The sequence below is a fragment of the Mirounga leonina genome, unplaced genomic scaffold, assembly GCF_011800145.1.
Source record: "Mirounga leonina isolate KUSES-001 unplaced genomic scaffold, KU_Mleo_1.0 Mir_55, whole genome shotgun sequence".
NCBI classification, from domain to species: Eukaryota; Metazoa; Chordata; class Mammalia; order Carnivora; family Phocidae; genus Mirounga; species Mirounga leonina.
In genome coordinates this window covers 5,164,101-5,188,203 of record NW_023270816.1, presented here as the reverse complement: position 1 = coordinate 5,188,203, position 24,103 = coordinate 5,164,101, and the positions used below count along the sequence as shown (strand labels likewise).

The following is a 24,103-nucleotide window of genomic DNA, read 5'->3' as shown; positions in this document are numbered from 1 at the left end:
TAGAATCCCACATACCACTGGCACAGTAGTAGAATCTTCCTTCCTATTGGCTGTATTTAAAATTGGGTTGAGTGTAGGATGTGGGCTGCACAGTAATTCTGCATAACTAGTTTGGAGAAGAGCCCACCCCATACAGAGAGGGGAACAGTGAGGGTTAGGCATATTTTCAATGCTTCAATGAATTGGGTTCACATTTGGGTAAAGATTCTAGTTCTACCATAGGTCATTGAGCACAGTTCAGAAGAAAGACAAAATCTGAGACACCTTCCCTGGGAAATGTGGTGGAAAATAGGAAGTCATGGACCTCTGGGCACACCCAAGCATACTAAAATTTGTGCTCCTAGGTTCTACCTGCTATTGGGTTAGGAGCTTCTCTAATGTTACCAGCCTTTGAAATGATCAGCATGAGTTACCCCAACTTAGCTGCATATCTGTATCAACCACTTCTCATTCATTTTTCATAACCAATTTCCTATTTTCTATTCCTTCATGAAATTCCTATTTATGATAACCAAATATCGAATAGTTTGTTTTATATTTATCCCTTCCAGTTAACACTTTAGAGTTGAGTAGAGGTCTCCTGGAGTAAACACAAAAGAATAATGCTAACGATGGGAATTATAGGAAAATGCCCTTAGATCAAACCTTTTATTATGCTTCAGTCCAGTTGGGCTTGAAATGCAAGCACAAATGTAGTGCTTGCATTTCAAACTCTCTACTAAACAAATAATATCACCTACCTAAATCGTGACTTATCAGAAAAACCACAGCATTTTATAATCATTTCATGATTATATTTTGCGAATATACCATTCGCAAAAAAAGAAAAAAAAAGGGAAGAAAGAAAAAGAAAATTAAAGCATTCTTCTCAAAAATATCTCCATTATGCACAGTGATTTTTAACTAGGGAGACATGCTGCCTTTACCACAAAGGTACATCAGATTTGTTATATCTCTCTGGAGGTTTATGGACTTCTCAGTCTCTCTGGCTCATCTCCCAGGCCAGAATCCCTTGTTTACAGTATTCTCTGTGTCTTATATATGCTCTGTCATCATTTCTCAGGGTTTCAAATATATGGACCATTAGATAAAACAACCTCCAAGACAATTTAGAACAATTTGACAGTTCATCTTGAGTGCATCTAAATTCTACTTTTATAAAACTGCTTTGGTTATAGAATGAACCAAGATTTGGATGTGTTAATTAGAGTAGATATTTTCACTCATTCTCCATTTATTCAGACAAGGAGAATAGTAAAAAATGGCTTTAGAACAAGGTAAACCTGGTTTCATATCTGGTTATTTATCTTTGAGTAAATTGTGCATCTTTTTGAGCTTCAGTTTTCTCATCTATGATGCTTATTTCATGAAGTTGTTATGAAGTTAAAATGAGACAATGCAGGTAAAATGCTCAATCCATATAAAAGCTATCTACGTGGCTAATGTTAAAAAACAACAACCCTCACTGCTGCCTAAGAACTGACTTTCCTAACGAATGCCTTATCATGGTCTTTCTGCAGCACTAGATGTTGTCCTAGCAACCATTCAACCACAGTGCCATGCTTATTAAAAGGCTCTTCTCACTTTCAGGAGGATCTAGTGATTTGTTTCTGGGGGAAGTAGGTAAGAAGTTTGCAGTCTTTTCACAGGAGTTAAGATAATTTCAAATGATACGTTTTATTGGAGTTAGCATTGTATATATATAATGCCAGTAGACTTAAGATAGTATGCAAATGGGTTCAAAAGGTTGTTGAGGTTTTATGTAGGTAGTATGAAGATGACAAACACATGGTAAGAAATACGGAGGTGAGCTCTTATTTACCATAGCACTGGAAGTTCTAGCCACAGCAGTCAGACAACAAAAAGAAATAAAAAGCATACAGATCAGCAAGGAAGAAGTAAAACTTTCACTATTTGCAGATGACATGATACTCTATATAGAAAATCTGAAAGACTCCACCAAAAAACTGCTAGAACTGATACACAGATTCAGTAAAGTCGCAGGATACAGCATCGGTGTACAGAAATCTGTTGCATTTCTATGCACCATTAATGAAACAGCAGAAAGAGAAATAAAGGGATCAGTCATTTCTATGCACCATTAATGAAACAGCAGAAAGAGAAATAAAGGGATCAGTCTCATTTACAATTGCACCCAAAACAATAAGACACCTAGGAATAAGCCTACCAAAGAGTTGAAAGACTTATACTCTGAAAACTATAAAATACTGATGAAAGAAACTGAAGATGACACAAAGAAATGGAAAGACATTCCATGTTCATGGATTGTAAGAACAAATATTTAAAATGTCTATACTACCCAAAGCAATCTGTACATTTAAAGCAACCCCTTTCAAAGTACTAACAGCATTTTTTCACAGAGCTAGAACAGTCGTAAAATTTGTATGGAACCTGAATAGCAAAAGCAACCTTGAAAAAGAGAAGCAAAGCTAGAGGCATCACCATTCTGAACTTCAACTTATATTACAAAGCTGTAGTGATTAAAACAGTATGGTATGGCACGGAAGTATGCACATAGAGACATGGAACAGAATAGAAAACCCAGAAGTGAACCCACAACTATATATGGTTAATTAATCCTTGACAAAGCAAGAAAGAATGTCCAATGGGGAAAAAAAAAAAAACTGTGTCTTCAACAAATGGTGCTGGGTAAACTAGACAGCAACATGCAGAAGAATGAAAGTGGACCACTTTCTTATGCCATACACAAAAATAAATTCAAAACAGATTAAAGATCTAAATGTGAGACATGAAGCCATAAAAATCCTAGAAGGGAACACAGGCAGTAACCTCTTTGACATCAGCCGTAGCAACTTCTTTCTATAGATGTCTCCTGAGGCAAGAGAAATTAAAGCAAAAATAAGCTATTGGGATTTCATCAAAATAAACAGCTTCTGTACAGCGAAGGAAACAATCAATAGAGCTAAAAGACAACTTACTGAATGGGAGAAGACATTTGCAAATGACATATCCGATAAAGGGTTACTATTCAAAATATATAAAGAACTTATAAAACTCAACACTCAAAAACCAAATAGTCCAATTTAAAAATGGGCAGAAGACATGAATAGACATTTTTCCAAAGAAGACATACAGATGGCTAACAGACACATGAAAAGATGCTCACCATCACTCATCATCAGGGAAATGAAAATCAAAACAACAATGAGATGTCACTTCACACCTGTCAGAATGGCTAAAATCAACAACACAAGAAACAACAGATGTTAGTGAGCATATGGAAAGGGGAGCTCTCCTGCACTGTTGGTGGGAATGCAAACTGGTGCAGCCACTGTGGAAAATAGTTTAGAAGTTCCTCAAAAAGTTAAAAATAGAACTACTATGATCCAGGAATTGCAGTACTAAGTATTTACCCAAAGAATGTAAAAATACTAATTCAAAGGGAAACATGCACCCTTGTGTTTATAGTAGCATTATCTATATATAATAGTCAAGTTATTGATGCAGCCCAAGTGTCCATTGATTGATGAATGGATAAAGAAGATATAGTGTGTGTGTGTGTGTGTGTGTATACACACCTATACATACCACAGAATACTACTCAGCCATAAAAAAGAATGAAATCTTGCCATTTACAACAACATGGATGGAGCTAGAGGGTATAATGCTAGGTGAAATAAGTCAGTCAGAGAAAGACAAGTATCATATGATTTCGTGGAATTTAAGAACAAAACAAACGAGCAAAGGGGGAAAGCAAAAGAGAGAGAGAGAGAGTCAAACCAAGAAACAGACTCTTAAGTCTAGAGAATAAACTTACGATTACCAGATGGGAGGGGTGTGGAGGGCTAGGTTAAATAGGTGATGGGGATGAAGGAGGGTACTTGTAATGATGAGCACTGCGTATTGTATGGAAGTGTTGAATCACTATATATTGTGTACCTGGAACTAATATTATACTGTATGAAACTGGAATTTGAATAAAAAAGACAGTATGGAGGTGATATCCATGGCACGGGGGAATGATTTATTTCTGCCCAAGGAAACATGAAGATTAAGGCTGACAGCTATAAAGATAACTTAAAACAACAACAACAAATTAAAAAAAGAAAAATCAGAAAAATTTTGAAAGGCAGTGGATTCAACAATTATTCAAAAAGTAAATATGATAAAACCTATTCCTAATCAGACATCCTATACATTTATGGCCTTGTTTTAAAAGAAGCTTCCTCTTTCAACCTGCTAATTTTTAACTTGAATGTAACGTATGATGTCATTTTTAAACTTTAAGTTGTGCAGAGTAATCTCTAGAAAACTTATTTACACTCCAAAAGCCCAATGATGTAATTTGGGTATGCTACCAAACTACACTTGTGTTTGTCTGGTTGTAGTCTTTGGTGGTATGGTTCCAACCATAAAATGTGAACTCCCAGCTTGCAGTGGAGAGTTTTTCTGTATTTTTACATTTTGCCATGCGTCTGTCTCTTCGTCCATCGATGTTTCGCTGTGACGTCAGCAAGAGTGCTTTGGCCAGGAAGTGGCATTCATCACTTGCGCTCCCTAGCGCATTGGCGAGAATGATTACTGGGGCCACCCACAAATGCACAGGTGGCTGGGAGAGGTAGTCAGCGAGGTGCCCAGTAAGGGGAAGAAGCAGATTTTGACGAGGTTCCAGCAGTCCGTGTCAAATCCTTACTTCTCAGTGTAGTTGTGAAGATTACAAGTATGTGAAATGCTTAGTAAATACGGCACTTAGAACACTTCTTGTTAATTATTATCATTATTCATTCATTCAACAGACATGCATTAAGTGCTGGTTTCGGTGTTGTGAACTGTGAAGGTCCTACTATAAAAATCCTGATGATATAATATATTATTAGTTTTCTTCAAAATTTTGGATAAAGTTAGGATATGCTTTGATGAGAATTTGGGGGAACTACTATGACCTTCACTTGAATATTGGAGCCGAGAGCCAAAGATGTTTTGTTTACTTAGTGATCGTCCCCTTTTTCTAAGACTCACAATTAATAGCTCTGTCTGTATTTATTTAATCAACAGAGCCTCCCAGTCATGACTTGCATCCCCTTTGCCTTACAACAATGCAGTCTCCGGTTAGAGTGGAGGCTCTGTGACATGAAGGAGAACCCAGACCTGGCTCGTGATGCTAAGGTGTCGTAAGGTACAGAGAAACCAAGGCCCTTGTGGGGAAAAAAAAAAATCCCCAACATAAAGAGAATGATCCAAGACAACACCTGCTGTTACAGAATCAAGAGGGGGATGTGAAGTGCTATTGCATAATATTTGTACAGAGTGAGCCCTTCCTAAATTCTGTTCTGTGGTTTTGTGTTGTCACTCAAGATTCTGACAGCAAAGGTTTGATTTTCCAAGACTCCCGAAGTTCTTTTGGAATAAATAAAAAGGTGAATGGGCAGGTAGAAATGTAGTGTTCTTGTTATTAATAATAGGCCACAGAATTTTGAAAGTTTTCGGTTCCTGAAGATACAGAAACTCAGTGTTTTAGTTTGCAAGGGCAGCCATAACAAAGCCCCATAGGATGGGTAGTTGAAATAACAGAAACTTACTTCCTGTCAATTCTGGACCCTGGACGGCTGAGATCAAGGTGGCAAGGATTGGTTTTCTCAGAGGCCTTTCTCCTTGGCTTGTTGATGCCTGTCTTCTCTCTGTGTCCTCACATGGTCTTCCCTGTGTCCTGACCTCTTCTGATACGGACACAGTCATATCGGATTAGATAGGGGCCCCCCTAATGACCTGATTTTAACCTGATTACCTTTTCAAAGATCCTATCTCCAAATGCAGTCACACTCTGAGGGGTTAGGACTTCAACATATGAATTTTGTGGGGACACAAGTCACCCTGTGACATACTCCAGTTTTATTGAAATAAGCTTTCCAGCATTTCATCCACTCCAAAAATAGGCACACATCTGAGGTGGAAAAAAAAAAAAAAGAGTCTTCTTAGAACGAAGAGAATCAAAGTTACACAACTAAATGTATTATTTTTTTTTCTCAAAAGGAGGGGTGAGTGGGTTGCCTGGGAGACTCAGTCGGTTCAGTGCCCGACTCTTGATTTCGCCTCAGGTCTTAATCTCAGGGTCATGAGAAAACCCAGAGTTTTCCTGAAATTCTCTCTCTCCCTCTCTCCCTGCCCCTCCCTGTGTGCTTGCTTGTGCATTCTCCTCTCTCTCTCAAATAAATAAAATCTTAATTAAAAAAAGGGGGGGACGTGAGTGAATAGCTCTCATCTAAGCAACTGTGTGTAAACTGAGGTCGTATTTAGGGTGATTTAGGTAAAATACAGGTCAGAAAGAAGTTATAGCCAACGATGACAAAATTAAAGAGACAACATCAAAAACAGACATTAGCAGGAGAGTTAACAAAAGAGAATTAATTCCTTCGTGTACAGAATTTTCTGTCATCCTTTCTGACCTCCCCCCCCGCAATAGGAAAGATATTAGGGATTAAATGACTTGCAAATATTTTCCCAGGTGTCCTTTCAAAAGGATCAAAGTAACAAAATGTCTATACTTTTTTAAATTCCAAAACTATATAAAGTAAAAGTAAAAATCGAAAATTTCCATTTTCCCACCTGATCCCATTCTTCAGAGATATTCATAAGTTGGTATGCACATTCAATAAGAATGCATATACAGGGCACCTGGGTGGCTCAGTCGGTTAAGCATCTGCCTTCAGCTCAGGTCATGATCCCAGGGTCCTGGGATTGAGTCCTGCATTGGGCTCCCTGCTCTGCGGGGAGCCTGCTTCTCCCTCTGCCTCTGCCTCTCTTTCTCCGTCTCTCATGAATAAATAAATAAAATCTTAAAAAAAATGCATATACATAATTACATAGGTAACTAAATGGGTTAATGATACTACTACTAATACTAATAGTAATATGTGCTATTATGCAACTTGAACTTTTTATTTAAAAAATGGACAGTATCTTTTTTCATGTGAGCCCTCTGGAATCACAACAGATACTGACCAGTTGAATGGATGAGTGACAGCCAGACCAAAATGAATGAATGTTTAGATTGTTTCCACTTTTTTTCATTGTCATTGCAATGACCATCCATGGACATATGTCTTTCAGCACTTATATGAGAATTTCTGTATGTGCATTTAAAATATTGGTAAGCCTGCCAAAATATCTTTAAAAATGAGTCAGTTTACTCCAATTAGCTGTTTATCGTAATGCAAATGTTCTCATATACTCTCTAATATGGATTTTAGCAAATGTGTTTACCCACTGTCTTTTGCCCTTTTGATCGTTTGGGTAGCTATCTGGGAGGATTTTAATTTCTTTTATTCTTTTTTTTACACTATCTCTTTGCATGGAAGCCCATATCTGTTTGAAGTTTATGATGTGGAAAGGTTCTTTATTGCAAAATGTTTAAGAAGGTTCTTTCTGCTGCCTCTTTAAGAAAGAACAGCATTCATGAAATGAGTTATTTTCTTTGGTTATCCATGAAGCGCATTAGTCCAAACCAGCCTAGACTATTCTGAAGCATAGTCTACTATGCTTCAGAAATTATTTTATGATTCTAAAAATCACTGGTTTGGGAAATGTATTTATTCATTGTAGTCGTCTTCTTAACGTTACTACAAGCTGCTGAACTTTTAGTCCACTGGCCACATTCTTTAATTGAATATTATTCTTCTCTCTAAACTGTAGCAGTAACCCATACTGTTATAATAGCTTTCTGATTTTCAAAGCAAAGATTTCTTTTTCACTCAGGCAAGTTTGGATTTTTTGTTTTTTTAAAGATTTTATTTATTTATTTGACAGAGAGAGAGAGTGAGCACAAGTAGGGGGACAAGCAGAGGGAGAGGGAGAAGCAGGCTTCCCGCTGAGCAGGGAGCCCGATGCGGGGCTTGATCCCAGGACCCTGAGATCATGACCTGAGCCCAAGGCAGACACTTAACTGACTGAGTCACCCAGATGCCCCACAAGTTTGGATTTTGCTTTCATCTCCCTCACTCCTTGCATACGTTGTTTTCTCTCCCCAGTTTTTTTTTTATTCTTTTTTTTTTTTTTAAGATTTTTATTTTATTTATTTGACAGAGAGAGACACAGTGAGAGAGGGAACACAAGCAGGGGGAGTGGGAGAGGAAGAAGCAGGCTCCCCATTGAGCAGGGAGCCCGATGCGGGACTCGATCCTGGGACCTTGGGATCATGACCTGAGCCGAAGGCAGACACTTAACGACTGAGCCACCCAGGCGCCCCTCTTTCCCAAATTTTGTAGTTCTACCACATTCCTTGTGTTCAGTGGGTACTTTCCATGTGGTGACTGAGGATGAAGATACTTTATCTCTTTTTTTATTTTATAAGATTTCAACCTTGAAAAGTAAAAAACAAAAAAACCTGTATAACAAATACCTGTATGACCTTTACCTAGATTCCCCAGCTCTTAACACTTTGTCTCATGTGCTTTAGTGTTTTCTCTTTCCTTCCCTCCTTCCCCTCCTTCTTCCTTCCCTTCCTGCCTCCTCTTGTTAGACATGCTGCAGACAGCAGGGCGGTTTGGTCCTAAACGGTTCAGTCAGTATCTACAAAACATAAAGACATCCTTCTACATAGCCATGATGTCTAATCATACCCAAGAAATTTAACACCTATACGATGGTATTTCTTTTGCAGTCCATATGCAGATGTTCCCGCCAGTCATTCCCAAATTGTCCTTTATAGCATTTTTTTTAAATCTTTTTGATCAAGAATTCAGTCAAGGATCACACATTACATTTAGTTATCTTGCATCTTTAATCTCCTTTACTTTGGAACAATTCCCTCACACATACCTTTTGTGGATTTTTTTCAAAAAATACACACCTCAAAGACTCCCAGGCCAGTTGTCTGGCAAAATGTACTGCGAGCTGGCTTTGTTTTATTGTTTCTTCATCAGTACATTCAGTTAAACATCATTGTCACCAACACTGCATAGTTTGTAACTGATGATGCTAGTACGATTGCTTGCCTATGGGGATGCTTGCCAAATGCACCTTTGTAGAAACAACCCTCTGCCTCTGAAACCCATGGGAAGATACTTTGTGCAAATATCTTGATTCCTAGCAATCTTTCATCCAATTGCTGTACTGGGGGTCTTTAACTGAATTGGTTATTAGATTAGTAGTTTTAAAAATATAATTTTCTTAGTCTATCATCCTTTCCATATTTATCCTATATTATTCTCCTATATAAAAGAGCCCTTTCTCACTTCCCACCCCTATATTTTGAGTATCTTTATAAATTCATTGATTCTTTCTTTATTCAATATATTATAACCCATTACCATCATTATTCCTTTTTATGTTTATATTTTCCCAAACTTGGCCAGTGTGAACCCATTTGCATTTGAGCATAGTCTTGCTTTCTGGCACACAAGATGTTCTGGGGTCACACAAAAGATATTCTGGGATCATATGGTACTTTTTCTCTCAGACCTGGTATTAGGAGTCCTGGTTCATCTAAGTGGGAAATTATATTTTAAAACCAACATTTGGGTATTAAGTGGGCTCCTTGCTGTCAAAGTACTGGTCTTCCTTGGCCTCTGCAGTAAACTGATACTGATAATAATGTACTGGAAAAATATGTAACGATACATACACACAGTACTCATAAAGCTATGATTTATCCCCATATGAGATCACTATGTAGTTACGAAAAAGAATAAGGAAAATCTCACTATACTACCATGTAATGAGTTCTAGGATGAATTACCATGTGAAAAATGACTTTTTATGAAAAAATACATAATATGTTATCATTTACTGAAGAAAGGGGCTTAAAATACATGCACACATACATTTCAGCTTATGTTAAAAATAAGTTACACAGCTCACACCTGTTAGAATGGCTATTACGGAAAAGACAAGAAATAACAAGTGTTGGAGTGGATGTGGAGATGTAGGACATGTAAATTGGTGCAGCCACTCTGGAAAACAGTACAGAGGATTCTCAAAAAATTAAAAACTGAACTGACGTGTGATCCAGCAATTTCACTTCCAGGTGTGTATCTGAAGGGAATGAAAATGCTAACTAGAAAATATATCTGTACCTCCAATTTCTTTGCAGCACCTATGAGTCCATTGATGGATTAATGGATAAATACGTTATGGTATAAATACACAGTGGAAAATTATTCAGCCATTAAAAGCAAAGAAATCCTGACATTTGTGACAACATAAATGGACCTTGAAGACATTATGCTAAGTGAAATAAGTCAGACACCATTCCGTTAGCTGGTGCCAACCTCTCCCACCAGCGATATGTACAAGTTTCTTCACCAGCAGTATTTGTCAAGCTTTCGAAATGTAGTCAGTGTTATTGGCGTAAAGGGGCATAGTTCAAAAATCTGTTTATTTTATTATAATTAAAATTCATCATCTTTTCATATTTTAGTATTCATTTGTACATATTTTGTCTTTTACATGTTTTTCTATCAGATTTTTAAACTTTTTTTCAATTTTTAAGGTTTCCTTGTGTCCTAAGTTGAAAATATTTTCTCCCACTTTGTCACTTGTCTTTGCCTTGTTTTCTTTTGAAGTTCTTTTCCTAAGTTTTTGTTTTATTTTATTTTGTTTTTAATTCCAGTGTAGTTAACATAGTGTTATATTAGTTTCAGGTGTACAAGATAGTGATTCAACAACTTTATACTTTATTCATTGCTCATCACAGTAAGTGTCCTCTTAATCCCCTTCACCTATTTCACCCATCCCCCTACTCTCTCCCCTCGGGAAACTATTTGTTCTCTGTAGTTAACAGTCTGTTTGTTTGTTTGTTTGTTTGGTCTTTGCCTTTGTTATGTTTGCCATGGAAAGACTATTTTTTTTAATTTTGATGTGGTTAAATGTATTCATATTTTATTGCCTCATGATTTTGAGTCATGGTTTTAAAGGTTGTCCATAGATTCAGGTTGAAGAATGCATTCCTATTTTCTTCTAGGACTTTTAGTTTGGTTATACTATAAGTATGCTACACACACGCACACACACACGTGTGTGTGTGTGTGTGTGTATATGTATTGTCCGTATGGATGCAGTGTTATCTTTTTTTGTTCTAACAGATTGTGTTCTAACAGATTCTGTCCTCAGTTACCCCCCATCCCATAGAAACTTAATAAAAGTCAGTGTATTGAAAAAAAATTATATTTGCCAAATCATTCCCTTATTTCAGATTCTTTCCACCTGAAGTAGGACGAGATCAGCATCCCTGTGTGTGCTTATCTCCTTCAGCCCATTTTCCTTTTTGAGTTTGGTATATTTCAAAAGAGCTGATATGCTAGATTATAAAACCAGGAAAAGCGAAGTGGTTCATTATGTCTTCACTTGACTTAAAATCTGTTTTCCATTTCTGGCTTCACTTTGTGCTGCTCCAGACATTTTAAAGGTTTACAAATTACTCAACAAAGGCAAGGCTTATAGACGTCACATGCCTTTGGGCACACAGAAGTATTACTATTTGTATGTTAATTCCAGGCTCTGCCCTTTAAAGTATAATTGATGCCATATTTGATATTGGTAGTTTGTGAATGTCTGACACAAACAACTGGCTATATGTTCTCTCTCTCTATGCATTTGTATAATACGCTTTCTTTTATAGTCAGTAGAACCCATTAGAAAAGCTTACATGACAGATTAAATCTTTCCCCTGTCCACTTAGGAGTACACCCATTTTCCTTCACAGCCTTTGGAGCTAGTTTGATGGAATGTCTTACTGGGTAGTTCTGGGAGTGTGATCCAGAGAGTACTCTTGGCTCTTTTAGACCCCAAGGCCTGCATGGATGGGGTACCCTTGTCATGTCCCCACTCCTCCAGTTGAGTCAGAAAGTTGAAGGTGCATGTCTGTCTGGGATACATCAATAACCTACTGGAGCTGAGGCTGAGGAGGGTTTAGGAGGGAGTATGGGATGCCTGGGTGACCAGAAAGGAGGATTTCAGTGGGTGAGGAATGGTTGGGACTGAGAGGCCAGAAGTCAAATGCCCACCCAGCTCCCTTGCCCTTGGTAGAGATTCTCAACCTGACTTCACATTGAGAGTCGCCGGGGAAATGATTGGAAATGCAGATTGCCAGGACACGCTGCTCTAGATTCTTACTCCATGGGTCTAAGGTGGGGTATGAAAATCTGTTCTTGTTGTTGGCACCCCAGGTGATTTTTCTGCAGATTTTGACCTGGATATAAGCCGACTACCTTTGTAGAAACTCCTGTGTAATCTTGGCTAATTAATTTAGTCTTCCTAAACCCTAAGTGACTCTGTTAAAATACTGAAACTAATATTTGAAAAAGGGTTAGTGAAAGTATTAGGTGAGATTAAATGTGTTGATCTTTATGAAAGGGATTGTGAAACAGTGCCACACAACTATTTGTTATTTTGGCTCAGCCACGTAGTAGCTGTGTATGACCTTTGGTAAGGACTTAACTTCTTTTTTTTTTTTTACCCCCCAGTCTCCAGCTGCTATGTGTATCTGTGTTTGTGTATTTGTGTGCATGCTTGTGTGTGTGTGTGTGTGTGTGTGTCTTGTGGGTAGACTAGGTTATACAGGCGTATTCCATGGAGCAGGATGTGGAGCTGAGGTATTTTGGATATGCAAGCAGGTAGAAGTTTATGATTACTTAGGACAATGGAATTTATGAACATGAAGGACTTAACTTCTTTACACCTCATCTATAAAATGAGGATGTTAATAGCACCTACCTTACTGTGGCATTGCATACAGTAAAATGAGAAAATACTGAGAACACTGCCCAGCATATAGACGATTAAAAAAATGCTAGATTTATTGCTATTATATTTATTTCATTAAGTGTTCAAAATTTATGCATTGAACAGCTACTGTGCGCCATGGGCTTCTTAAGTAGGATGACCATATGATTTGTCTTTCAGACCGGGAGACACTTGATGGTTAAAAGGGAGCTATGAACAATTACGGGAGACAAGAGGTGTCGGCTCAACACTCCTGAATAGACCAGGGTGTACGGCACCTGACCAGAATGAACCAAAGATGAGAAGGTTTGTGAGGTTGGCTGCTATCGCACTTCTGTTCATCTCTGCCGTTACAGAGCTTAAAGCCGCCTCCAAACAAATGTTGACAAATACGTAAAGCTTATTGGCTTTGTGTAATGCCAGAATAGGAGCCGGCCTGGGGAGCCCCATCCATACTTGACTCTACCTACAAGTATCCTACTCCCAGCCGAAATGCATCCTAGCTTTTCTTCTTCCCAACTCCCTTGGCCCCTCAACCCCAATTTTGTACATCTTGTTCTTTCTGGCCACAATGTTTTCCCTCGTTTAGGAGTTTGTTGTTACAACGAAAGAGCACAAGCATGGTGGCCTAAAACAGCACACATTTATTGCTCATAGTTCTAGAGGCCAAAAGGCTGAAATCAAGTCAGCAGGGTCCTGCTTGCTCAGAAGGCTCCAGGGAAGAATGCTCCTTCCACTTCCAGCTTCTAGTGGCTCCTAGAGTCCCTGGCTTGTGGAGGCATCGCTCAGATCTCAGCTTCCATTTTCACATGACATTTTCCTCTGGGAGATTGCGTCCCCTCTTCTTCTTACAAAGATACCAGTTACCGGATTTAGGTAGGCCCTGAATCCAGGATGATTTCATCTTGAGATCCTTAGCTATTACATTTACAAAGACCCTATTTTCAAATATGTTCACATTCTGGATGGACATGGATTTTGAGTAGACACCATTCAACCCACTATACTTCCTTTATTTGGAAGAAGATTAAAATGAAAGAGAAGTCAGAGATTTCCTTTAAATCAGGACACTAGGGGCACCTGGGTGGCTCAGTGGGTTAAGCGTCTGCCTTCAGCTCAGGCATCATCCCAGGGTTCTGGGATCGAGCCCCGTGTAGGGTTCCCTGCTCAGAGGGGAGCCTGCTTCTCCCTCTCCTCCCTGCTTATGCTCTCCCTTGCTATCTCTCTCACACTCTCTCAAATAAATAAATAAATAAATAAATAAATAAATAAATAAATAAAATCTTTAAAAAATAAATCAATAAATCAGGACACTATACTAGGCCCAGTCTTTCTGAAGCCAGGCTTTTGTTTTGATGGGTTGAAGCATGAGTCCTCATTCCCTCAGAAATTCTTTTATAAGTGAACTCCCACCTTGCCTTTCTTCTATCTCTACCAGAGGAGAAGTTACTTGAGTTACTGTAGATACAAGTAAAATGTATTATCTTGAAATCTATGGCCTGACCTGTCACCTGTGGGTTTTCATTAGCTTTTATTACAGCAGGATGCAAAACACTGTCCCTAAGCTTTGAGGCACTTTCTCATAGTCCCCAAATACCATCCACCAAACAATGGATTTTTGTAAATTTCTTTAACTGATTTATCCCAGGAGAAGACTGAATGTGTCCCTGCTGAGCTTTTAGTCTATCCTTATGCCCCAAAAATGTATATTTTGAAAATGTAAAAAAAAAAAAAAAAAAAAAAAAACCCAACAGTCTTAAAGGAAGTTCATTATAAGTAAGTTCTGTTAGATAAATTTGGAAAAGGGATTTTTATCCAAGACAGTATTTACCATTTATTTCAGAGTAAAGGTTCAAAGCTAGAGTCCCTGGCCAGCACAGTACATCTCTGTCATTTACCTGCAGCTGACCCTGCGGCCCTTTGGGGAGCATTGTCCTCACTCACCTGCAATAGCTGTAACCCTCAGGAATGTACTCGGGAATGGCAGTGGTCTTGACACATTGTTTCTCCTGAATAAATGATTACAGGAAAGAATTAGTTAGGACCAACAGCTGAAATGGAAGAAATGAATACCATTTATCCTTTCTTGTAGTCGGATATCAGAATCTAGGAATTTGTCCCAATTTGCACAGACTTTCAATGCCTTTCTACGAGCCGATGTCTGGAGGGCAACCTGAGCAGACATCTGCTTAGAGTCCAGGTGTGAAAGAGGAAAGCAGCTTCATGTTTTATTTATCCAGAGTAAAAGAATTGTTGCACAGGAAATAAAATATCCAGATTATGAAACAGGAGCTGACATAAGTAATAATGTGTTGTATATATATATAAAATTTAAACCTAAGGCTGGAAACTTAAGGAATTTACAGCCAAGGTATGAAACTATTTATCTGTGTCAGTTTAAAAAAAATAAATAGAAGTGCCTGTCATCTCTCCTGTCTTCTTTGCCATGGAAGAGCTTGAATATTGTCTTCTCCATCCTGCCCTACTCTGTGGGTACCCTACCCTACCCCACCCTATTCAAGCTCCCCGCAGCGTCCAAGGGACATGCGAGATGTCAGATTTACTGGATGGCCCCAAGTTATGATGATGGTACGTGGCTACATTATCTTGCATGGCAGTAGGGAGAAACTGTAATATTTGAGGATAAGTGGTCCCTGATTATTTTTCTTCCTTCCAGAGTTGACATACATTTTTTTTCTTAAAGCTCTGGGTCAGTTGTGTGACTCCATGGCTTTTTCTTCCCCTGGGAGAGATTTGTTTTTGTTTTTGTTTCTTTGTTTATTTGTTTTTAGAGGGGGAGAGATCTATTTTAAAATAATTAAAGGTTCAAATTATCACTCTGGGTTTCCACTGATTTGAAAACAGCATTTATTGTGTCATCTAGTAGTTTGTTTCAAAGACATGAAATGAAATAAACTTATTCTCATGATGAGCACTGAGTAATGCACAGACTTGTTGAACCACGACATTGTACCCCTGAAACTAAGATAACATTGTATGTTAACTACACTGGAATCAAAACAAAACAAAACAAAACAAAACAAAATGCAACCAAACTTAACTCTGTTCCAGGCTGGCTACCTACTCATTGCAACCTTGAGTCAATCAGTCTACTTTTCTTTGCTTACTTGGTTAGTTCTTGGTAACCAGCATTGGGCTGTCACCCAAGCGAGGGACATACCTAATTCTTTCTGGCTCTGAATGAGCCTGGCGTTTGTGTTCATTCAAGAGAAATCATGGATCATAAATACAGCATAGGTGATATACTGAGGTGGAAAGTAGTTTAGTGCAAATAAAACATTCCTACAGCTTTTCCCCACTGCTATTCTCAGTATTCTTTATCTGAAATTTTTATGTCTTTCCTTTAGGAAGTCCTGCTATTTCACAGAGTCTGGGAGGCACTCACAGTTCTGAAATGAGTCATCTTTACAGGCCTAGAAGGTACCAGAAACAGACTGAACAGCCCTAAACCATCTCTATAGCTCAGCTTTTGGCATATATCCTGCTGGATTTTGCTTTCCAAAGTAAAAATTACCATATTTCTCTCTATGTAAGACTAAGTTAGACAAAGGATATCTTAACCAATAATAGTGATCAAAGATTGAAAAAAAAAAAAAGAAAGCAAGCAAGCCTAGGGCAGATGGGTAACCTGGGGAGGGAAGAGGAGGGAGGCAGAGAGAAGAGGACGGGGAGACAAGGGGAGAGCATCCAAAGACCATCAGATTCTTTTAGAAAATGAAAGTATATGAGGGATGAAGAGAAGGAAACCGGAAACAAGTTGGATTAAAATAATGGTGGCTGACTGTTTTTTTTTTTTTTTTTTTTTTTTAGGGGCTAGCAATAAATAGATGCCCAAAAAGGATACGAAGATGTTTTTATCCTTATCAGGTTTTTTGTTTTGTTTTGTTTTGTTTTCTGAAATGACCTCCTTGCTGCAAAATATCTTCTCTCCACATTATAAGCAAAATCTCTTTGGCAATAATAAATTTTCCATTGAGTTTGGGGAAAAGAGAAAACTCAGTGAGAGAGAGGTGGCATATGAACTGAGTTTAGGATGACAGTTTGCGTGCTTCCTATTTTTTTCCTAGGGTCGTATCAAGTGGTTGTATCAATTTCCTTAGGAAGAAGGTATAATATAAAATGGGTTATTGTACAGGATTTATCTGTTTTCCATACATGCTTGAAAACGAAGTGTGTTTGTTAACCCTGTGCCCTACCCTCCCCCCATGAATACGATAAAGCATATGCAGTGACTTGTAAACATTAATTTATTTCTGTTGGCAAAATCCATGTATATATTTTTAGCTGTAATATTTATCATAACTAGTCATCGAATATTTAAAGAAACAACACTGGGAAACACCTTTGTAAAGTTTACAATATAAAACATGATGTGACTTGGTTTAATGGGTGGGACTGGTTATCTGTTACCTGTGTATCTAGGAAAGGGCACGCGCATGGACCGACAGAACCCCAGACCTCACCTTGTGCACACAGCAGTCACTTCCTCCCGCAATAAATTATTTACCACAAAGCTCCCGGGTAGTGAAGGACATCGATTCCTATTTTGTCCCCTTCCCCTCCCACTGAGCTCCCTCTGGTATGGATCCTAATGAGCAGCAAAATGGTCCGAGGCCGGAGGTGGGAGGGAAGTGGATGGCGACGGGACTCGGACCCACAGAAGGCTAATTGACCTTTCATAGGAATTGCATTTCTCAGCCTTCTGCAACCAGAGAACGGGCCTTTCAGTATCTTTATGTGTCATATCTTTGATTATAATGAAAACCAGTCATAAGAAATGCAAAAAAAATTAAAGCTTAAATCACAAAATATCCGTCTTTTACAAGTCTAAGAAAAAAAAAAGTGAAAGCTCAAGTTTTATTCTCATCCAATTAATATAAATTGGCAGTTAGTGCTCACTGAAGACGGTAGAGGGGACTGGAGTTCAAGAGAAACAAACCTGTAGGAACAATTCCTTTCTGGTTATTTTGACTTCCCTCTGAACATCTCTGGGCTCGGGCTGCTTTCTCCGTGTTGTTGCATTGTTAGCTGTGACCATGCAGAACATTTCCGAACCATTACATCTAAAAATATCTTTAAGTAACTTCCTAAATAATTGCCATTTTGTCTTTCTCTGACATAGGAAATATATTATTAAAAACTTGTACAGAAACATGTTTGTTAAAAGTTATTGTCAGAAGAAGCAACTAATAAGCATTCTGAATTTTTGACAGCAAAAGAAAGAAAAGAAAATGTAAGTTGTTTGAAAAAGTGTTTCTTATTTAGATAATTTATGTAAAATTACCTAGGAAAGGCCTCCTTAATGTCAAAATGATTTTTAAAATTAAAATCTGATAACATCATTGCCTATTAAATTAGAAAATCTTTTATCTGATAATTCTTGGCTGATCATATTATCGCTTTTCTGGGGGGAAAAATATGTGTTATTAGAAATTCAAATGAAAATCAGAGATTTTTCAGACCTTAAAATGTAAAGTTAGTACACAATAGGATGTGTGAGAGCCTTCCCATTCAAATAATTTAAGCGTTTTGTAGGATGAAATTGAGCTTGGCAGACTGGAGAGAGCTAAAAATGAGTAAGATTGAAGGTATCGGAGATAACCTGACCTAATTTAATGAGCACAGGAATTGGTACAGGAAGTGTGCTGATGAGTGTGGACGAGTCAGGATGCTTAGACCAGTAAGCTGGCTGGGAGGTTCTTTCCAACATGTCTGCTTATATCACGAATTCGGAGAGGTGGAGTGTCCGAAGCAGAGTATTTAAAAGAGCCCTGGGCTTACAGCCGGAAAACACGGGCTGCAGAGCTGGCTCTTTCATTTCCTAATTATGTGTCTTATTTGGGCGAGTTCCTCAAGCCACCGGCCCGTCTCCTCACCTCCGGGCTGGCTGCCACATTGGACGGGAGCTTGGCAGGACGGTTGAGTTACTCCACAGTCCCAGGTGGAGCGGGTACTGTGAGCAGGTCGCTAGAACAGATACTGCAGCATTGGATTCAGTCTGCTTTCTTGAAGACGGCCCTGTTTGGGGCGGGGAGACACACGGAGACGGAAGGCACCGTACAGAGTGACCAGTGCTGTCTTCTCGGGGCCCGGGGCCCGGGAGCCGCCCCGACCTCAGGGCAGCAGGAACCTCAGCGGCCTGCCTTCCGGGGCGCGGCCTGTGTCAGGCTCCCTTCGCACCCTCCGTACTCGGTGTGCTTTGACCGAGGCTCTGTAACTGGCCCCCGTTCTTGCTTTCATCATCCCTCGGCTAGCTTGTTTGTTTTAATCAGATCCACGCACGCCTTCTTGCTGCTTCCATTGAGCCAGTTCCGGGAGGGCTGTCTTCCATAGCTTTTCCCATTCCGGGTATCTAGCTTTCTCCTAATCATTCTTTTGTTGCTGGGGTGTGTCCATGCAGTTTCCAAAACCTGCTCTTCCCCCCTGGCCCCTGTGCCCTCATCCTCCTCCATCTGCCCCGCCCGCTCCCCACCTCTCAGCAGCCACACTGTGGAGCTTGGGACGTCACAGAAGGGTAATAGGGAGTCCTTGGCCTGGGCTCCTACCTTGGCTTCACACTTCGGAGCTGGGCGACATTGAACCTGCCGTGAACCCCTCTGTGGCTCATCTTCATCCTTTGTCAGGTGCAGTGGAAGTGAACCGCCAGTGAAACCAAGAGCTTGATTTGTGCCAGGCAGAGCCTCACTCGGGGCTGACAAGAGCCCTCCCTCAGCGGACCCTGGCAACGTGAGACAACCGACTGCATCAGAAACCTTGTAACGCAGCCTGGGGGCTAGCTGGAGCTCAAAAATAGTGTGTGCTTATTTCATTTCATTAGTATGGTTGTTATTTCTATAAAAGACGAAAGCCCTTTGTTCATAATGTGACATTATTGACTTTTTGAATCTCATTATTAATCATTTCAGAGATTGTCTAACTCTTCTTTAAGTGTTTGGAAAACATTCCAATAACTTTGCAATCCCCAGGAATTTTCTTGTTAGAGTAATATTACTTGTTTTTACAAGGTCTAAAAGGTTAAGAAGAGTTTGAAAAGCATTAGCAGGTTTTTCAAGTTTTAGTTACTTCCAGTGTTCTTTTTTTTTTTTTTTTTAAGAATTTGTTTATTTGAGAGAGAGAGCATGAGCGGTGAAGGGGCAGAGGGAGAAGAAGACTCCCCACTTAGCAGGGAGCCCAGGACTATCCCAGTTCTATCCCAGGACCCAGAATCATGACCCAGGCCGAAGGCAGACGCTTAACCAACTGAGCCACCCAGGCGCCCCTATTTTCAGTATTCTAATTGGATTACCAGACTCTCAAATATTTGAATCCTACCTACATGTCAGCAGAGGAACTCCTTTTTGGAAAAGGAAAAACACATCAATTTCCTGTATATTGTGGGAGGATGGCCAACTGGGTGAGACTTGGTTATTGGTTGGCGATCAACTCCCATAGATATTAATACTGGGGCATCTTCAAATCAAAGGTACTGTAGAGAGAGGGTCCAAGATACAAATTTCTCAGTCCCTGATGGGGGAACGGCTCCACTTGATGGCATAATAGCAAGTCGAGTTGGACAAATAACTACTCGTTTTGTCCACACCAAACAGCTTCCATCACTGCCTTACTTGTTGAATTAATAAGTTAAAACACAGACGAAATGTGTTTCCTCTTTGAGAGGCAATATTCTATTTATTGAGGAAACTAAGATATAAGACATTGTTTTTGCCCTGAGGAAATTTAAAACCACGTTGGAGAACTCTGCTGTCTTCCCACTGAAAATCTCTACCTCCCAAAACTGAGGCATTTTTTTGTATACTGTGAGAACTAATTCTTATTTTGGGCTTTGGAGTGGCTAGACAACCAAACTTTATCCAGTTTATCATCCGTGGAATGTGTTATTAATGGGGCTTTGAATTGAACCAGCGTGATGGTGCATTTGTACCATCTGGCAAAGGGACTGCTGAGATCAACACCGTTTTTTATGAGAAGTCAAAGAATTAAGCAATGGTCTCAGAACCATGGATGCAGATTGAGAGAAATATGTTCTATACATATCACTGGAACTACTGAAATCTGCTTGCGGTCTTCCTATTCCCCTTTCCAGCTCTACCCTGGATATTCAAGAAAATATCTTGATTTGAAAGGAAAATCTCAGTTTTTGGATTTCTTCCATGTTTGTCAAATTTTAGCAGGCTCTGAGAATTTGCTGAGATTCTTCATGTGTTTCATGGCATCTGAGCAGATAGGGATTTTTTTTTTTTATCATCAATTTCTAGTTCACAGGAAGCTGGAGTGTTGTCGGAGTGATTATCACATCCATAGCGCCTGCTTATTCCACCTTCTGTGTCCATCCTCCAAGTAGGACTGTGTGCGTGGGACAGCCTCATAGGATTCAGAGGCTTTCTCGATGTACAAGATCAGGGGCCAATCCTGTTGAGTTTTCCAAACTCCTGAATGATGATGCTGATACTAACAACCGGGTATCGAGTTATTGCTGTGGATTGGGCTCTGCACGCCTTCTGTTTCCTTAAATCTTCAGAGCAGTCTTCAAAGTTGGTGCTATTATTGCCAACGACAGATGTAGAAACTAGAGCTTAGGGAGGAGAAGTCATTTGCCAAAAATCGTACAGCTAATAGATTACATCTATCTGGCTTTAAATTCCATGTTCTTTCTTCCACAAGCTTCTGGTTCCCCATGGAGCACTTTAGGTATTGAGTTTATGACTATTTGTATTTCTTCCTTCATTTATTTTTGTTTCTGCCCCAGTCCTTTGACTTTCCCATTCACGGACATATGTTCTCTATCTGCTAGGTTCCAAGCGCTGTGTGAGGCATTCTGGTAAATAAAGATAAAAGTATGACCCAGCTGCTGCTGTCAAGAATTTCTAAACTGAGTCTGAAAGTCAGACACACACACACACACACACACACACAGGCACCCCCCCCCCCAAGTCCTGCCCACACTCCGACCAACTGCAAGAAGCACATGGCAGGCAAAGATTGCTGGCATTCAGATGAGAAAGAAAGGTATCACTTTTATCTGAAGCACAAAAGTCCTGAACGTCAAGAGAGGAATTTTCTCTGAATTCTTGAGTCTCCTTGAAAGGAACACACTATGGATAAAAACCTCGGGACGCTAGGAGACTCATTCTCGACGGTTTCCCCCTTGTTGCACAGCTCCTGCCCTTGCATGCCCGCTCAAGGGTACTCAGATCTTGGTGTTGGTTTATTTGAAATGACTTAGGCTGAAGGCTCTGTACGATTCCTAGAGTTCTGGCTGAACACAGAGGCCGTGATAAATAGTGATAGAATATCTATTAGTCCAATCAGAATGGAAAATAAATATTGTCAACTCTTACTGCCTAATGCACAACCACAGAATGTCAGTACCATACATCAGGGAGTGTCCCGTCCAGGTCACCTGGGGGTCTGCGGTGCCGCCCCTCCCCTGGAAGGCTCTGCCCCCGCTGTGAGTGCAGGGGCACCCGGTCCTCCCTGCGGCTGAGCGCGGGACTGCACCCCGTGCACATGCGGGCCCGGTCCTCCCAACGGCTGAGCGCAGGACTGCGCCCCGTGCACATGTGGGGCCCAGGCTGAGGAGGCGGAAACTACCCAGGGGTGCTCTCTCGCTGACCACCAGCAGTGGCACAGGTACATTTAAAGGCCGTGATTCAGTCAAACTGGCCAAAGCCAATCACGCGACGGAGCCCAAATCAAGGACAGGAGTAGGAGAGGAAAGGAGATAAAATCATAGGGTAGCTGATCTACAATGGAGAAAAGTCTAAACACACCTGAAGATGATAGTAAGATGTCAGATTCTATGTAATAGGTAATAGGGAGACATTGGAAAAGATTATGTAGCACACTCCAGAAACGCGTCACTAATGGATTATAGGGAGAGATGAGTGGTCAGGGAGCCATTGCAAAGCTAGTATAATGATGAAGGCTTAAAATGGGGAGATGGCAATTGAGAAGTAAGGGAGCAGAAGATGTGAAGGCTATTTTTGAGGCAGAATTAGTTACTCTTAGCACCTCGCTGGGTGTAAGGGTAGGGCGGAGGAACCCAAGGCGGTGATACTGAAGCCTTCAGAAGACATAGGAGGATAATCAGAGTTGTAGGTGGCCAGGGAGGGTTTGACCCACAATACCATGTGGGAGGGCAGTGATTTGACAGAAATGGGGGATGCAGGTGGGGGCAGGCTAAGGGGACAGAGATTGACGACCCAGTGACCACAGAGCTGGGAGGACAGGTGGCAGGGACAGCAAGTGTGTCCATGTGACAGAGGTCTGGGGCATGGGGTGCGGAAGAGGCAGAAATGGGATTGAGGCCCAGAGGGCGTCCTGTGACCTTCTGAGTCCACGGTGGTGTGTCCGCACGAAATGCTGATGCATAATGGGCACCACTCTTCAATATTTGCTGGTGACAGCTGTGGAGCACTGGAGGGAGGATGGGGGCCAGTTAGGACTGTCATTAGCATCATTGTGCGTGCATGGTGTTGTTTGAACATTGCTATGATGAGAGCATGACTACAGGTGGTTTGTAGATATTGAAATTTCGGGGGTTTACTGAGATAACGAGGTCCTGGCTCTGAGGGAGGAGGGCTGAAGACAGATGAGTGATGTTCTATCCAGTAGATATTCTGAGACAGGGCTTTGATCTCTGGTAGTCTAGTTATACTCCTAGCAAAGTATCTGACTTCAAACTTTAATTCTAGTCAATTTTACAGTCTTCTGTTCATACACATCAATATATTGGCGCAGATGATTTTTGCAAATATTCACTGATTTTAATTGTGGTATTGGCTGGGATGGCCTGGGGATGCTACTCACTTGCTTCCCCATTGCTGTGGGGATGTGTTTGCTGGTGACATAGGGGGTGTGTGTGGAGTCTACCATAAACACAATTATTTTAAATTGTAGAGAAAAATGCTCTGTAATTGGCAATAACCAACTCTCTGTGCTTTTTAAAATGGAGATGGGGCGCCTGGGTGGCTCAGTTGGTTAAGCAACTGCCTTCGGCTCAGGTCATGATCCTGGAGTCCCTGGATCGAGTCCCGCATCGGGCTCCCTGCTCGACAGGGAGTCTGCTTCTCCTTCTGACCCTCCCAACCCTCCCCCCTCTCATGCTCTCTCTCTCTCAGTCTCTCTCTCAAATAAATAAATAAATAAAATCTTTAAAAAAAAATGGAGATGGATGCTGGTATTTATATTTGATAATTGGCTTTCACTTTTTTCTAGGAAATAAAAAAACCAAGAACAATTGCTTCTGGATAACTAAATATTAAATGAGAGAGCTTTTCAGGTTTCTTAACTTTCACTTTTTTCTAGGAAATAAAAAAACCAAGAACAATTGCTTTTGGATAACTAAATATTAAATGAGAGAGCTTTTCAGGTTTCTTAACTT

General features: G+C 40.2%; 1 protein-coding gene across 3 annotated transcripts in view; it reads left to right on the top strand.

Annotated features, from left to right (window-relative positions):
- LOC118001946 (E3 ubiquitin-protein ligase parkin-like) overlaps positions 1-24,103 on the top strand; it is a 1,266,913-nt gene that overhangs the window by 391,560 nt on the left and 851,250 nt on the right. The gene's annotated exons all lie outside the window — the stretch shown is intronic.